At 39.9% G+C, this 17,956-nt stretch overlaps 2 protein-coding genes across 2 annotated transcripts in view; both read left to right on the forward strand.

Moving 5' to 3' along the window:
* LOC122799780 (protocadherin gamma-A4-like) overlaps positions 1-17,956 on the forward strand; it is a 639,989-nt gene that overhangs the window by 104,343 nt on the left and 517,690 nt on the right. The gene's annotated exons all lie outside the window — the stretch shown is intronic.
* LOC122800103 overlaps positions 1-17,956 on the forward strand; it is a 200,789-nt gene that overhangs the window by 62,810 nt on the left and 120,023 nt on the right. The window lies entirely within an intron of this gene.

The raw sequence follows: 17,956 nt of genomic DNA on the forward strand, positions 1-17,956 counted from the left end.
TGCAAGCAGCCTGGGAGGGACTCTGCAAAGTGGTAAGGAAGGTGAGTGATGTTAACTACATGGTAAAACTGCTAGGCAGAAGACAGTGGCAGAAATTGTCCCATGTTAACATGATGAAACTTTACCATGACAGGAAGGCCCTTGTACTGAGTATTTGCAATACAAGGCAGGATGAGTCTGAGAGGGATCTATAGCTACAGGATACCATCCAGCCAAATCCCAAATTACTGTGGTGTAACCTAGGATTGCAGGCATATGATAGGACAGTGCAGCACTGTACTGGGGTCAGCAATGCAAAGGCAACTAGAATTTTAAGACAGGGAATGGGGTAAGGTGTCCCCAAATAGTCAACCCTCTCAAGCAATGTTTCTCAAGGGTCACTTGAAAAACTAACTTGAGTTTTTTTTGGAGGGGAGAAGTGTGACACAAGGGAAATACTGCCAGCCCAACTAGCTGATATTTTGTAAATATATGTCACTTGTGAATATTAATATGATTTATATAGAAATGTAACAAAAGAAGACACTGCCAGCCCAGCTATCTGGAATTTTGTAAATACTTCTGTGTAATTTGTGAATATTGATATGAATTATACAGAACTGTATGTTATGTACTGAGCTAAAATATAACCACAGCATGCCCTGCTGACTTAGAAGAGAAATGCATATAAACTATATACCTGTGCAAATGTATGATTTAACAGTAGAAACTAGAACATAAATGGGTTAACTTGCAAAACTTAATAGTTGAAGTTAAGTTATTTTATAGATGGGCCATAAACAAGAGAATTTATCTCTCAGTTTCAGTGTAGCAGACACAATGTATAGAGCTAGAAGTTATTTGTATTGTCTTGAAGAGAAGTAATTACTAAGTTTGAAATGCAGTAGTGTTTTATTGCTTTATGACATCCTAGCAGCTGCACATTTCTGAGCAAACATCTGAGAGATATGTACTTTAACACATAAATATTAAATTCTGTTAGTTTCTGTTTTAGCCTGGGAACTGAACTCAGGTGACAAAAAGTGATGTTATCAAAGCTAACCTAGCAGTAATATTTGATATTAATTTAAGAACTCTCTCAGAGAGAGAATGTGCATTTTGTCTTGGACCTAGCAAGAACATCTACTCATAATCACCATCTGCACTTGCCTTACTGTAAGTAAGATTTAGGGCATAGTATCTCTTTTGTATATATATATATATATATATATATATATATGTGTGTGTGTGTGTATATATATATATATATATATATATATATATATATATATATATATGTATATATATGTATATATATATATATATATATATATATATATATATATATATATATATATATATATATATAGATATATATAGATATATATATATGAATATACTAAAGATTAGTTTAGATGTTTTCTGTATTTATTTGAGACTGTTCTGCAATGTTGTTTTAAAATATTTCCTGTGATTTTGAACTCTGACGTTACTGTATTGATTTACTGAGTACTGTCTTGTTCTTTTATTATTTATTATTGAATATATTTAAACCTATATTTGTGGCTGATATTTGTGAGACATATGTAAGCTCTTAGAGTACTTGCATATGTATTTGGTGACACTGTACAGGCCACTCCTAAATAGTCTTGCAAGTCTTGGTCAGACTACCATTTGGCTTAATAGTAACATTACACAGTAGGATTGGGCTCCCTTTGTTAAGGGCCTTACAATAGCTGATAAGTAGTGGTTGATGGCAGTGATGTGTGTTTATATATGAAGCAAATCTCAAAGACTGTGTCAGTGTCAGCTACTTGGGCAGGGACATGAATCACTGGTTGGATAGAGAGGATGCTGGAGGGTTTGGCCTGGCCATTCAGCTGAGATCTCAAACCTAAAGCTGTGCCTGTGGGGAGTCTTATTTGGGATCTGGAGAAAGAGGGAGAAACCAGCTCCAGACTGACTGTGATCTCTGTGTGCTCTTAAGGGAAATTACACTTTATTGTGTGTGTACATACCCCGCTGTTGCCAGTGGTGAGGATTGAGGGTCCTTGATTACTGGGCCAGTGCTGGGGCAACACACCTTCAATTAATTTTTTCTTTAAAATAAAGTGTTTCTTACTCATTCACTGTAAAAGTTTGAGACTGGTGTCTTATTTATTACTTTATGAATGATAACCTCACAGCACTGGTATGGGTGATATTATATGTCCATTTTGAAATGCGACCATCTGGCTGTCATTTTTCCATATCCCAAAAAAAAATCTATTTTCAGTCAATTTACATGCGAATGACAATCTGTTTACATCTTGAATCCATACAAATTTTGCTTAACTAAATGTGGTTGTTTTCTATCTTTTTTCAAATATTGCAAGACTTCAGATAAATCTTGGTAAGTCAGTTATTTTAATTATAGCCTTTTCTCTCCATGAAAGTCAAAAAGCATTTCAGGTTCTCAGGATGAAGCATGACATATAATGCTTGAGTTCTAGATGTCATCAAACTATAGAAAACAGACAAATAAACCTGAAGCAATTTGAAGAAATTGAGGGGCTAGATGGCTGTCTTGTAATAGAAGATTTCCCATTTGCAGATCAATGTAAGAGATCAGAACACATAAAAAGTAAACAGATGGCTCAACCAACTCTGACTCATCCCCCAATACAAGCTTTCCATTATGAAGACCACTAGATGGTATCCTTCATGTGTATTAGTTAAAAACAAGAAATGGTCTCCAATAACTTTTCAATAAAGGATAAAACCTTTGTACAAACAGATCATAGTTTAAAACCTCTTATCAAGGAGTTACTTTACTCCAAAAGCTTGTTTCTTCAACCCAATAGAAGAACATTGGATTTTGAAGACATATGTGTAGATAAGCCTTTACATAGGTTGGCCTGCTTATTGTACTGATGGAGACAATTTTAGAAAGAGAATGTGTTTTGTTCAGGTGTTTCAGACTAAATTTTTCTTCCTCTTGAACAATGAAGTTATATATAATAGAGCTTGTCAGTTTATTCTTCCCAAATATCCAATGCATAAACCCACTGATCAGGTTGTAAAAGAGTTGTTATTTTCAGTTTAGCACTGGGTATGGATTGTGTATAGGTTTCCTGTGCATCCTTCCATATTTTCACTTACAAAATGTTTATAGGTATTCATCTTCTACACCCATAAGTACACCAACTTGGTGGTGTAGAGGGCTAAATTCCTAACTACTGAAGAGGTGACCCAAGTTTAATTAATGGATCGGGTCTTGATGAAGCTGTTGTGAGAGGATGGATGTGCATATAGAATGGGTAGTTCTAGACTGACAAGTGGGATCTGGAAGTCATAAGCATTGAATCCTGGCTTGGAAATTACTAGGATGTGACTGCTTAAGGCAGTATTAGTAAAATCTCTCAGCAAGTATGAAGTAGCACAAATGCTCTGTTAGAAGGGCATAAGCAGTCACTGTAGTGGTATGGGTGCTCAAATCATCACCTAGGGGAGGAGTTGGAGATTCATATAAAAAGCCTGCAATTGCCTTCACAAATGCAGGGAAGGGCAGTGATAAAAAGAGATACATTGAGAGGGGGTACATACACATTTTCTCCCTTTAGGGTCCTAGACTAAGAGACAAGAGGGAGTTTGGCATTGTGGTTAAGGTGTTTACCTTACAGACACAAGGTTCAGGGTTTGATTCTCACTTGGGGTAACTGGCTAGGCTTAAAATGGCCCACAAAGGCAGTTAGCATAGTACTAAACTAGGAAACATTATAAAGCCATGGGCTCAAGCTAATTGCCAAGAAATGTACAGTTATCCCCTTTGGAAAAATCATGTACCCATGAATTACCACATAAGTGGCAGTACACTAAACACCGGAAGTGTGATAAGGGACTTAGGGACACTGGTGGACAGTGGTCACACCTTCGATAACCACATCACCACAACAGTCAGGAAATCCTTCTATGTGGCACACCTCATCACTAAGGGCTTTTCATCCAGAAAAAAGAAGGTCATTGTCCCACTGTACTCATCCCTCATTAGACCCATTGTAGAGTACAATGCCCTATTTTGTATGTACATCACAAGACATCTGCAACAACTGGAAAGGCCACAGAAATAACCTCACTAAAAGAATCACAGGCCTAAAGCAGATGCCCTATGCTGACCATCTAAAAAACTTCAGCTATACTCTATCGCATATCGCCTATTCAGAGGCAATCTCTGCTTAACATACAAGGCCATGTCAAACTCAGAGCTGTTGGACATGCTACACTTAAAGAAATCCCAATCCCTCAGAGCCACATGCTCCAGGGATCTAAACCTGGTCATCACAATGAAAAAAACATGCTGGAGGGATAGGTTCCTGACCTAGAGACTTCCCATACTTTGGAATAGACTGCCCATTCCTGACCCAGAGACTCCTCATACTCTGGAATAGACTGCCCATACATGTCAAGCTGAGCGCCTCTTTGACCCTTTTCAAAAGTAACCTTGATGATTGGATGGGAGATAGGAAATTCACCCTGGGAATCACGCCAGTCACCCTGCTAGACAGGAAACCAGGGAAATAAATATTCTGGGAAGAAATAGCCAGGGAATTGTTATAGGTTCATAGGTTCATAGGTTCATAGGTTTATACTAGGCTATCTGCCCTAAGGCATTTATAAGCCTAGCCCAAATTTTTGTGGCTTACGCCACCCCTTATATGAAAAAATACTGTGCCCATTAGTTTGTTGTGCCTCTGTCCAGCAGTGACACAGAGATGATTCCCGGGGTAAACCTACAATCTCCCATCCACAGGTCAAGATTTCTCTTGAACAGAGCCAGCGAGGTGCTCTGCCTCACATGGACCTGGATTTTATTCCACAGCATAGGGAGTCTCTGAGTGATAAATCTATCCCTCCAGCACATCCTATTTATGTCCGTGCTAAGGTTTAAGTCGCTTGCTCTAGTGGTTTTGGTGGATTTGGATTTTTTGAGGTGGAGCATGTCCATTAATTCCAGGTTGGACATGGCCTTGTATGTCAGGCACATGTCACCTCTGAGCAGACGGTATGCGACTGAATAGAACTGGAGTTTCTTCTAGGCTTGTATAGTTCCTAGGGCCAATAGCTTAGTTCCAACCTATGAGCAAGTCATATTCATATGGCTGATCAGTCAACTCTTTGTCAGGTAGGAGAAAAGAAGATGGAGGGGATTCTAGATTACACAAAGTGCTTTCATAGTTGTCTAGATGGTAGATCCCTTCAGACAGCTCTTGGCTGAGAACAGGGTTTGTTTCCTGTGCCAGGAAACAAATGGACATAGTCTGAGTTACTGGAGGTTTCATGGTCAGAAGGCACATATACAAAACATAGAAAAGGACTTCTGCTCCACCAGTCCTACTGTGATTGATTGTAACAGAGACAGGCCTTTGTCTAATGCAAGCAAGGACTTTGTTTTGTGGCTCTCCTCTTTAGTCTACATCATCAATCTATTTGCACATTTTCACCTTTCTTTCATCATTCTTGAAAAACTTCATCAGGTTATCCAGCAGACCACCAACAGCTGCCAGGAATCTTTGCAGACAGCTTTAAGCTCTTACCAAAATATTTTTTGGAATGCCAAAAACTACTATTCATTTGGAATAAATTTGACAGGAGATTGAATTTAAATTGTGGCTCACCAATAAAACTACTAGGGTTACCAGGCCCTGACATAGTCCTTCTCCAGGCTACTTTGCTTTGAGGCCTATTCATGCTGCTAAGGAAATGTACAACACACTTTTTGTGAATATTGGATTCAAGAGAACCTGAAAAGTGGTCTAAGTAGCTAGAAAATGAGTCATGTTCATGGAATTGTATATCAAAATATCTAAATAACCACTAATTCCAAATGTCAGACTTTAGTTTAAGGTAGCATTAGGCATGATCCCATACCATTGCAGTTGTGTACTTTGCTCTGAGCTTTGATTTTTCTCTGGTCTGTTTTCAAATTCATGTTCAGAGGAGAATGAGAGTATTTCTAACTGCTAAGTTGCTTGTTTATTTTTATAGAAATTGCTTTTATAATGCTGTTTTTTTCTTAAACGTTTCATTGAATTTGCTTGGTTTTGTATAGATTTTCCTTGTTTATTTTATTATATGTCATATTCTGTCTGTGGTTGCTCCTTCTCTTCCATCTTTGTCCTCCCTTAGTTCATGGTATCTGTCACTGTGTCTCCTTCTTCTGTCTTGTTGTGCTGGAAATAAATTCAGAAAAAAAAAAGTTTTAATAACGTTGGCTAGGTGTGTTAGACAACATTCTTATGCAGATTATGTACCATGCCTGTGGAACTATATTACTCAAGGCATAGATGCAGTATTGTATTCAAGATATTATTTAAAACTCTATATTACTCCAGATTCTATTCCTGCAAATTTAATTTAGGAAATACAGACAAGAGTCTGGCTGCAGCTCTTTAACTTCAGATCAAGTATGGAAATTATATAACCTCCCTACAATGTTAAAACTACATGTCCCTTTATATAAACAGAATGACTTAAAGTCTCAAGTCTAGACAGTAATCTGAATAAATGATACAGAATTATACCTAACTCCTAGTACTTTTTTTCTCATTAAGAAGGTGGTATTGCTGAGCATATGTAACACTGATTAGAAAAACATCTTTATCCATCAGCAACACTATAAAAATATGTCCATTCTCTATAACAGCATTGCTTGAAGACAAGGAGGACGCATACAATATGTTTTTACAGACCTGTATCACGTTTGATTTTAGATTGTAAAATGTACATGAATGTGGCATCCCAACTAAAGTTATTCATTTAGCTGCAATTAATCTTAACTAGTGTGGAATTGTCTTAAAATAAAAAACTGACGATAAATTGTTAAGGGTCATCTGTGTACTAGTACATGTTTGGTCAGACACATTTGAAATTTTTGTATTAAGTTTGGACACAGAGAAAAAATATATGAATTGTGATACCTTAAATTGGACAAATGTGACACAAGTCCTACTGAGCTTTTATTTGTCTAGAAATTAATTCAAACATTACTTAGCTTATACCGCATATCTAGATCATCAATTAAATGGGTTCTTTTGTATGACAGAATTGCCAGTTTCAGAGAGAAAGACAGAGAGTTAGAAAGACACATATGCACACACAGACAGACACACACACACACACACACACACACACACACACACACACACACACACACACACACACACACACACACACGGCAGGGGTACCCATTCAATTATTGCTATTTATTGGGATAGTAGAACTCTTTGCATACTGAATCAACATTAATAATCAGAAATAGGGCCTATACACACATACAATATATATATATATATATATATATATATATATATATATATATATATATATATATTTTTTTTTTTAATTTCTGAAGGATGTACTGCCATGGTGTGATGTTAGTGCTATTATTTTGTGATACTATCTGGAACTCAGGTAAAGTGGGTTTATCCTAGGGCAATAAAAGTAAACTGTTCCACCAGAGGCAGTTAAAACCACATATCCCATTACTTGGGAGCTCTCTCCAACCAAGACTGAACTTGACAGTCAAGAGGAGAAGGTAAACACTTACACCACACTCATCACAGTCCCACTAAACCTACACCACCAAAATCCACACATAGAAACACAAAAACATTCACAGAGGCTCTCAATAATAATCTGCTCAAGCAACAGAGACCTCCAAAGCAGAAACGCAAGCAACCTCGACCACCCTATACAACCCAAATTACACATAGCCCACAGAGTCAGTGTGCCACTCAACAACAGCCCATAAGGCAAAACAACATACCCAACACACTGATCATAGGTGACTATAGTCAAGCACACTGATGTCCCACTCACCAGATTAAATAAGGAGAAGGATACTGTCAGCTGGCTGCTGGGTGCCAGGATCCGCCATATAACCCACGCACTCTAGTCACGCCACAGTAAGTACAAATATGACTCTGTCATTGTCTTTGTTGGTGTGAATGACCTGAGATGTACCTCCTGGTGTCTTTCTAAGGGGATTCAGTATCTGTCTGCCTGGAATGACATGGTCGACAGACCACAATACTTCACCAGAGATGGCCTGCACCTGTCACCCCTGGGATTCCGGATACTGGCTAAGGCTCCTGCTGGCCCTATAGTGCCTTTTTTAGGCAAGGTTCAAATGACAAATTTACCACTGTAACAGGAACAGGCAAGCAAAAACTGAGGGTAATGCTACTCAATGCTAGAAGCAAAATGCACTCCCTTGAGGCACTCCTTAAATGGAGAACACTGATATCTGTGCAGTGACTGAGACCTAGTTCAAGGTTTGTATAAGCTTGTGAGAAGGAATTGATTATGACTTTATGTGGTCACAATAAAAGTAACTTTTATAATTTGAGCGCTGCAGAACATAAGGCATTGAATGATTTGAAAAATAATGTGGATCTTATAATTCGGCCATCCGATAAGGGTGGTGCTATAGTATTAATGGGCAGGTGTGATTATGTAAAAGCAATGTCTATTTTATTGAATGACTTTGATACCTATCATACGATAGATTGCGCACGGATTAGGACCATTATTAAATATGTGAATGATTGTATATTTGATTTACTTATGACCAGGGAGATTAATGAGGGACTGTGAGTTTTTCAAGGTGCCTCATCCCATGATACCGGTTATCAAAGGGCTACCCAAGGTTCATAAATCCTTGATTGAGCCACCTATGAGACCCATTGTTGCTGGAGGGGGCTGGGTAACAGAGCCCCTCTCCATTTATGGAGAGGGGCTACGTAGTCCAATAGTTAGGTCTATAAATACCATTTTGAGGGATACTGTGCATTTTCTGCAGGATCTTGATGAATTTGTGTGGTTGAATGATATCACTGATCTGCTATTGGTTACCCTGGATGTTAAATATCTTTTCACTACCATACCCAATGAGTATGGGATAGAAGGGATAAGGCAGATCTTGAGTAGTTATACATTCTCATTGAATCTAGATGTTTGTTTAGTCTGTACCTTGCTTGACTTGATTTTGAATAATAATGTGTTCCTGTTTGAGGAACAGTTATAACTACAGAGATGGGTGGTAGCCATGGGCACACCCTGCGCCAATTCTTATGCAAATCTGGTGATGCATTTTTGGGAGGATAATAACCTGACAGTGAGTCCATTATATAGAGGTGTGAGACACTATAGACAGTTTTTGATGATGTCTTCATTATTTGGGAAGGTGACGTTAAGTCCTTTCTTCTATATATTGAATATTTAGAGTCTACCACAGAGTTTCTTAGGTTTACTGTCACCCATTCTTTTTTACATGTAGACTTCCTAAATGTATCAGTAACTAAAGATACAATAGGGGGCATTAACACCACACTGTTTAGAAAGACATGTTGGAGTAACAGCCTTCTATCTAGAGATAGTATGCATCCTGGACATGTGTTTTCAAATGTAGTGAAAAGCCAATTCACTAGAGTGTCCAGGATTTGTAACAATGAGGGTGACATACAACGGGAATTTGATACTCTGGAGGCAATGTTTATTGATATGGTACTACTGTTAGGGAAATACATGATAGCTTTGAAGTTGATAGGCTGGGTGATTTTTAACCCTCCTTTGTGAAACAGAATGTTACCACACCTAGTGCTACTCAAGATCGGGCCTTGATAGTCAATGCTCCGATTTTGAGAGTTAGGGATGATAACATGACCAACAGAAGGAAGACAAAATGTCATACTTCATTTATAACTAATTTTACCAGCAATATCAATGTTATAAAAAGTATCATACAGAAACATTGGGCTATCTTAACATTGGACTCTGCAACGACTGGCTTAGTAGGGGCTGCACCATATTTCATCTGTCGAAGCAACAACAATCTTAAACGGTTGTTGTGCAATAATATTAAATGCCCTTCACAGTCAAGTCAACACACTGGGACTTATCCTTGTAGGTCTTGTAGTGTGTGTAGGGTTTTGACTAAACAAATATATAAACATCCCACTTTAGTGTTTGAATTTATTTCCAGATTCTATGCAGACTGCATTACCTGCTTTATAGTGTACTTAGCAACATGTGATGCATGCCCCTGCTTCTATGTGGGTAAAACCATCCAACGATTGAGGGACAGGGTATACAAACATTTGTCAGATATGAGGAAGGGTGATATAAACAATGCCCTTGCCAAACATCAAGTCTGAATGCCCTGGACATGATTTTTTCTTTTAGGGTGTTGCAACATGTTTTTAAAAATGTGAGAGGTGGTGACTGTAACAACTATTTGGAGCAGATGGAACTAAAATGGATTCTTAGGATGCAAGATTATAAGCATCCAGGGTTGAATAGTCAGGTTAATATCAAACCCATTTTGAGTGGGCGGAGGCTTAAGGCACATAGGAAGTTGCATTGATTGTTTGAGGAAATTATGTCATTGTTTTTTGGTGTAATTTTCTCTTGTTTTTGATAGGTCAAGTGTCAGTTTAAAAATGTTCATTTTTTTAGTTTCTTATAGGATCTGAGGAAGCTGTATGCAAAAGCACTTGTCCTTTTTTATCTAATTTTTACATGGAATTTGTTTGCTGCTATTTTTATCATAATGTTTATTAAAGTCGTGCCTTCAGTTGTGGTTGTCCAGTTGGTATATGTTTTTTTTTTAAGTTTGGTTTTCACCTGGGCATTCAGTACACACTGGTTATTTTCTTGTTTGTAACTAGTTCAAGGCTCCAAAGAGCACCCCTGCATTACCAGGCAATAACTCATACCACACTTTTCGGCCACCTAACCTGGACCAGAACACCAAAGGCGGAGGTGTGTCCATATTTATTAAGGATATCCACACCTCCAGGCCAGTTGCTCAGCATAATGCATCTGAGGTTATCCAAGTGAAACTAACTCTGGGTAAAACTGCAATCCAAATTGTAGCTTGCTACAGATCTCCCACCATGCCGCAGGATTCCCACTCCTCTTTTCTTGATATAATGGAAAATATTAGGGTTCAATCAAACACCCTAATAATGGGTGATTTCAACTACCCTGCCATTAACTGGGAAAGCTACTCATGTATTAACTCCTTCACTCAGCGCTTCCTGGAATTCATAAATTCCAATGCCCTGGATCAATGTATCCACACCCCCACCAGGGGCAACAATATCTTAGACCTAGTCATTACCAAGAAGTTCCACACCTGAAGTCAACTCCTTGTTGGTCAGATCCAACCATAAGTTAATCATCCTAGATATCCACATACTGCCCCCACCCCCCATTAAGGAAATCATGGTAAAAAAATGTTTCAAAGCCAACTTCATGCTTCTAAAGACAGAAGTGGCAAACTTCATGACACCCATGCAGATGAACAATACAGTCACAACTGCTGAATCGTACACAAATGTAGTCTATAAGCACTTACATGAGTGCATGGATCATGCTATCGCAAAGAGAACCAAGACGCTATCCTCCAAAAAAAGGAAGCCAATCTGGTGGTCCCCTGCCATAAACAAACTCTACAACAGAAGGAAGAAACTGTTGTAAAAGAGAGTCAAATCCCATGAGTGTAGGAGCTCCCTGGTTAACCTCAGTAACATGGAACTCATAAACAAAGACATTGGTAACCTCCAAACTCTAGACCCCACCCAGTTCGGGATTGTGAAAGGTAGATCATGCCTCCTGAACCTGATTGACTTCTTTGAGGCAGTCACCAAAGCCATAAATGAGGGTCAGGTGGTTCATGCAGCCTATCTTGACCTCAGCAAGGCTTTTGACACCATCCCCCATTTTGGAATTATAGCTAAACTCACTAAACTAGGTATAAATACCTATGTTACAAGATGGGTTGCCAACTGGCTCACTGACAGAACCCACACTGTAAAAGTTGCAGACTCCAAATCTGACTTCAAACCAGTGACAAGTGGAGTACCACAGGATTCAGTCCTGGGACCTCTCCTGTTTGGTATCTACTTCTCTGAAGAACAGGCTAACACAGAAGGCCTTTGGCTAATCGCAGATGACTGCAAATTAGGAGCCATAGTCAAGTCCCCAAATGATGTTGACATCCTACAGGAGGGCCTCACTGAGACAGATGCCTGGTGTCAGAGCAATGGACACAAGCTCAGTGCCAAAAAGTGCATTGTCATGCCCTTTGGTAAAAACTCTGTACCCATGAACTACCACGTAGGCAGCAGTCTACTTAATGCTGAATGTGTGATAAGAGACCTTGGGACCCAGGTGAACAGTAGTCTCTCCTTTAGTAATCACATTGCCACAGTAGTCAGGAAATCCTTCTACATGGCACACCTCATCACAAAAGGGTTCTCATCCAGGAAAAAAGAGGTCATTGCTCCCCTCTACTTGACACTCAGACCCATTATAGAGTACAACGCCCCTTTTGGAATGTACCTCACAAGACATCTGCAGCAGCTGGAAAGGTGACAGAAGTACCTCACAAAGAGGATTACTGGCCTCAAACAGATGCCCTACACTGACCATCTCAAAAAACTCCAGCTTTACTCTGTAGCATATTGCCTATTCTGAGATGATCTCTACCTAACATATAAAGCTATGTCAAACTCAGAGCTGTTGGACATGCTACACCTAAAGAAATCCTAATCCATATGAGCTACACACTCTAGGGACCTAAACCTTGTCACCACAATAAACAGGACATGCTGGAGGGATAGATTCCTGTTCCAGAGACTTCCCATACTCTGGAACAAGCTACCCATCTATGTCAGCAAAGTTCCTCATTAGCACTCTTCAAGAAAAATCTTGATAAGTGGATGGGAAATGGGAAATACACCCCATGGATCACTTCTGTGGCTCTGCTCGACAGGGGCACAGGAAAATAACTTTCTTGGGTGGCATAAGCCAGGGAACCTTGTTGGTTAGGCTTACTTAGGCTCTTGGGCTGATAGCCTAGTACCTACCTATGAACCTATGAATTTGTTTATCATTTTACCTTTCTTTAGGTGTTGCATTAACTAAGCTTCTCTCCTTAGCAGACACAAATGACATTGAACAAGTTATGAGGAAAGCTGAACAAACCTTGGAAATATGGATTATTTGAAAATGGAGACTAACAGGTTTTAAAATCAGTGTAATATAACTTTGTCTGTTAGATGTCTAATATTATTAACTAAATGCACTAATATGTTTTATATATATATATATATATATATATATATATATATATATATATATATATATATATATATATATATAGTTTACTGTTGACATTCCATGGCACACGTGGTTGAATGACATGCATTAGAAAGGCACTTTTCAAAGACGCATAATGCCGAAACAGACTTCTGTGAATTCACAGTAGCGAATCTGCAGTGTAATTTGGTAGTCTGAGTTTGGTATTGTGAGTGGAGATTGTGGTACAGTGAGGAACAGGAAATTTACCCTTTTCCTTGCTGCAGTGTGATATCAGAGTTGTTATATTTAATTTTAAAGGGGGTCCCCCCTGCAAAACAGTAAATCCCATGTGCCATTGACTTGACATTCTAACGGTAAGTTACTCTGCATAGCTTGGGTGACTGATGTCACCCAAGCTCAAGCTGTTCATAGCTGCTGAGAGACTGGCCCTCTGCCTTTTCCCCTGTTTTGAAACTGGAAAAAGATAAGTGTTTATTTTCAATTGTTTTCTGCACTTCTGTTTTACTACATATCTCTGTAATCTGCACAAATGTTTTTTTGCAATCAGTGCAACTGTTTTTAGTCTCCTTTTCGTTGTCTGAAAGAGCTGAATTTTTGTTACTGTTTGTGACCCTTCAGTTTGTAGTGAGATATTTTGTCTAGAGAAGCCTAGCTGTTTTTCTTTGTGGCAGAAAGTAATAGTCTGGTTTAATCTAGATAAAAGCATTCATGCAAAACTGTTATTTTTGATTGGATAATTGGGCTGGCTTCTGATTCTCTGCTTTAATAGCCAGTGTTTTAAACCAGTTATACTTGTTTGCTCAAGCTGTTCATAGCTGCTGAGAGACTGGCCCTCTGCCTTTTCCCTTGTTGTGATATTGGGAAAAGATAAATGTTTATTTTTAATTGTTTTCTGCACTTCTGTTTTACTATATATCTCTGTAATCTGTACAACTGTTTTTTGTCCCACCAACCCACCCATTGTTGTGGTGGTAGTGGTGGTGTTAAATCTTGGTGGCTTTCATTTGCCCGCCTCTGGTATAAAGTTGATGCTGGACACTCCCTCCAGTCACATTACGTCAGCTCGTTATACTGTTTATAGTGAGAACTTAGTAAAGCCCCCCCTCTCTTTAGCTTCTGAACCTTGAATTATCTCATTTTCTTCTGTCACTTCTCTTTCTACTACAAAATAAAAAAAACTGTACCTCTTTTTACTTCATTTTGCTGATTGCCATATTTATTACTGCTTGTTGGTAGCCTCACTAATTTGATGACAGTATTCTACTGAATCGCTGCTTTATTAGTGCTGTCTGTTACTGTTGTGATTTGTGAGCTGTTGTTTCAAAGCAGTCTACTGATTAGATATATTTCATTGCTATCTACTGCACTTCATTACTGTTTAACTTTTTTACATACTGCAAGTGCTATTCTTTTGACTATAAATGATTAATCTGTGCTTCATTGTGAGTTTTTTCTTACTGAGTTCTTAACCTTAAAATTGAGTAGCATAGTGTAAATGCAGGTCTACAGCATCCAGAGCTTCAGGAGTAACAGCACCGGTGCTTATTAGTTATGACCACCCCTCCTGGTATGATTGCAGGTCAATTTCCTGTACATTCTCCTGCTAACCTGGTGCACTTGAGTATTCTGAGGCAGTGTGGCAACTGTCTAATGTACACAGACAACTGTCTCCTCTTACCTCCCAACACTCATACATGTGAGAGATGCACTTATATCAACAAACCGGAAGCAGTGCACACTGTAACCAAGACCGGACTAGCTGGTCAAGAGGAGAAGGCCAACACCTGCAACTCACTACATAGTAAACACAGCCCTCCAAAACACCAACCATCACAACCCACACATAAAAACACAAACCATACACCCCTCTTAATGGAGGCTCTCAATAAAATCTTGCCCAAACAACAGAGACCCCCAAGACAGAAACACACTCTACCACCACAAAACCAACCCCAGACCACAGAGTTCACCAACACAGTGTGCCCTTCAACCTAAGCCCTTAAGGCAAAACACTTTGCCCAATGCACTAATCATAGGAGACTCAGTTGTGAGGCACACTGATGTCCCACTCACTAGGTTGAACAAGAAGAAGGTGACAGTCAGTTGTCTGTCAGGTGCCAGGATCCACCACATAACACATTCACTCAGGTCACTCCACAGCAAGTACAAACATGACTCAGTCATTGTCCATGTGGGTGTGAATGACATGAGACGTACCTCCTTGGACTACATGAAAAGAGATGTGATGGAACTCTCAGATTATGCGGCTCAGGCAGTTATGACCCTAGCCCTGAGCAGTATTCTACCGTCACCCAGAATGATACCATAGTACGAGCAGAAAATGATTGACTTCAACAACTGGCTAAGTTTCTGGTGTCATTCTAAGGAGATCCAGTATCTGTCTGCCTGGGATGACATGGTCGACAAACTTTGATGCTTTGCCAGAGACAGCCTGCATCTGTCACCCCTGGGATTCCAGGTACTGGCTAAGGCTCTTGCCACCCCTATAGTGCCTTTTTTAGGCAGTGTTCCAAAGACCAAAATTCCACTGTAACAGCTACAAACAAATGCAGTCTGAGGGTCATGCTGCTCAATGCTAGATGTCTAAATCTCAAGATGCACTCACTCGAAGTTCTCCTCAAAATGGAGAATGTCGACATCTGTGCTGTAATGGAGACCTGGTTTAAAGAGGCAGAAAGCACCCATGCACTCCCAGGCTACAACTCATTTCATACTTTTTAGCCCCAGAATACATCTGGAAGCTCCAAAGGTGGTGGTGTCTCCATATTCTTAAAGGATATGCACACCTCTAGACTGGTAGCCCCGCATAATGCATCTGAGATACTTCAGGTACAACTAACACTGGGTAAGATGGCAATACAAGTCATAGCCTGCTACAGAACCCCAAACATGTCCCTAGACTTTCACTCCAAGTTCCTAAGCACCCTGGAGTCTATCAAGGTCCAACCCAATACTCTCATACTGGGTGACGTCAACTACCCTTCCGTCAACTGGGAAAACTATACAAGTACCAATGTACAGTCCCAACGCTTTCTGGAATTTATCAGTTCCAATGCCCTGGAAGACCCCCACTAGAGGAAGCAACATCCTCGACCTGGTTATCACCAACATGGAAGACCGTTGCTCCACACCTATAGTCAATTCCTTCATGGTTAAATCTGACCACAAACTGATCACATTGGAAATATCCATTTCAACTACAACCCCTGCTAAGGTGACCACCCTGACAAACTTCTCTAAAGCTGACTTTGTGCTCCTAAAAACAGAGATGGCTAACTTCTCAGCACCTATGCCAATGGAAAATAGCTGCATGACTGCAGAATCATACACCAATGTACTGTACGAGCACTTACACAAATGCATGGACCTTGCCATGCCAAATAGAACTAAGATGCTCTCCTCCAAAAAAAGGATGCTAATCTGGTAGTTCCCAGCCATCAGTAAACTCTACAACAGGAGGAAGAAACTGTTGCAGAAAAAAATAGTCACAAGTCTGGAAAACCTCCCTTATCAGTCTCAACAAAAAGCTGAGATCCCTTATCAAATCCTCTAAAGCCAGGTATGAAGGTAGAATTGTGGCTGTCACCAAAAATGAACACAAAACCTTCTATAGCTATATCAAAAACCTCCAAGGCAGTACCCAGATTTACTGTGAGTTATTGCACAATGGCACCTCCTATACTGAGCCAACAGATATAGCCAACATGCTGGCCGACAGATTCAGTGCCAACTTTACCCCTCCCCGCCAAGGCCCTATCACAATACCAGAAGAAAGCCTGGTACCCACCATTTCTGTGGCGCAGGTAAAAGCTGCATTGTCCAAAGCCAAGAATACAGCATCCATGGGACCTGATAATATCCCTGGCTGCATCCTACATGAGCTACAAAATGAATTGGCACCACATCTGTGTGCCCTGTTCAATCACAGCCTTGCCTCAGGCTATGTCCCTAATGAATGGTGCACCACTGCAGTCATCCTGTTTCATAAAGGGGAAACAACTACAGACCCTGGTAACTATTAAGCCATTGGCCTGATGAGTCTGGTATGCAAAGCTATGGATTGCATCATCATAGATCTGCTTAACAAAGATATAGGCAATCTCCAAACTCTTGACCCCACACAGTTTGGCTTTGTCAAGGGAAGATCCTGCCTGCTGAACCTGGTTGACTTATTCGAGGCAGTCACCAAGGTTGTGGATGAAGATAAGGCAGTGCATACAGCTTACCTTGACCTGGCCAAAGCTTTTGATACCAGGTATCATTGATAAACTCAGCAAACTAGGCATAAACCCTTACATCACTAGATGGGTTGCAAATTGGCTCACAGACAGGACCCACAGAGTGAAAGTTGTGGATTCCAAGTCAGACTGTTGACCAGTCATGAGTGGAGTCCCACAGGGCTCGATCCTGGGCCATCTCCTGTTTGGCATCTACTTCTCAGAAGTTCAGGTAAACACAAAAGGACTCTGGCTTACCAAGTTCAATAATGACTGCAAGCTAGGAGTTATTATCAACTCCCCAAGTGATGCAGACATCCTACAAAAGGACCTCTCTGAGACCAATGACTGGTGTTGGAACCATGGCCTGAAGCTTAATGCCAAAAAATGTGTAGATCATCTCCTTTGGAAAAAAACTCAATTCCTGTGAATTACCAAGTTGATGGGAACCCACTGAACACTGAAGGAGCCACAAGAGATCTGGGCACCCAGGTCAACAGCCACCTCACCTTCGACCATCACATTGCCACTGTGGTCAGAATGTTCTTCTATGTGAAGCATCTTTTGGGTCTATATAAGAAGCACGAAAAGCC

Source organism: Protopterus annectens, chromosome 4.part0, assembly GCF_019279795.1.
Source record: "Protopterus annectens isolate FY-2018-M chromosome 4.part0, PAN1.0, whole genome shotgun sequence".
NCBI classification, from domain to species: domain Eukaryota; kingdom Metazoa; phylum Chordata; order Ceratodontiformes; family Protopteridae; genus Protopterus; species Protopterus annectens.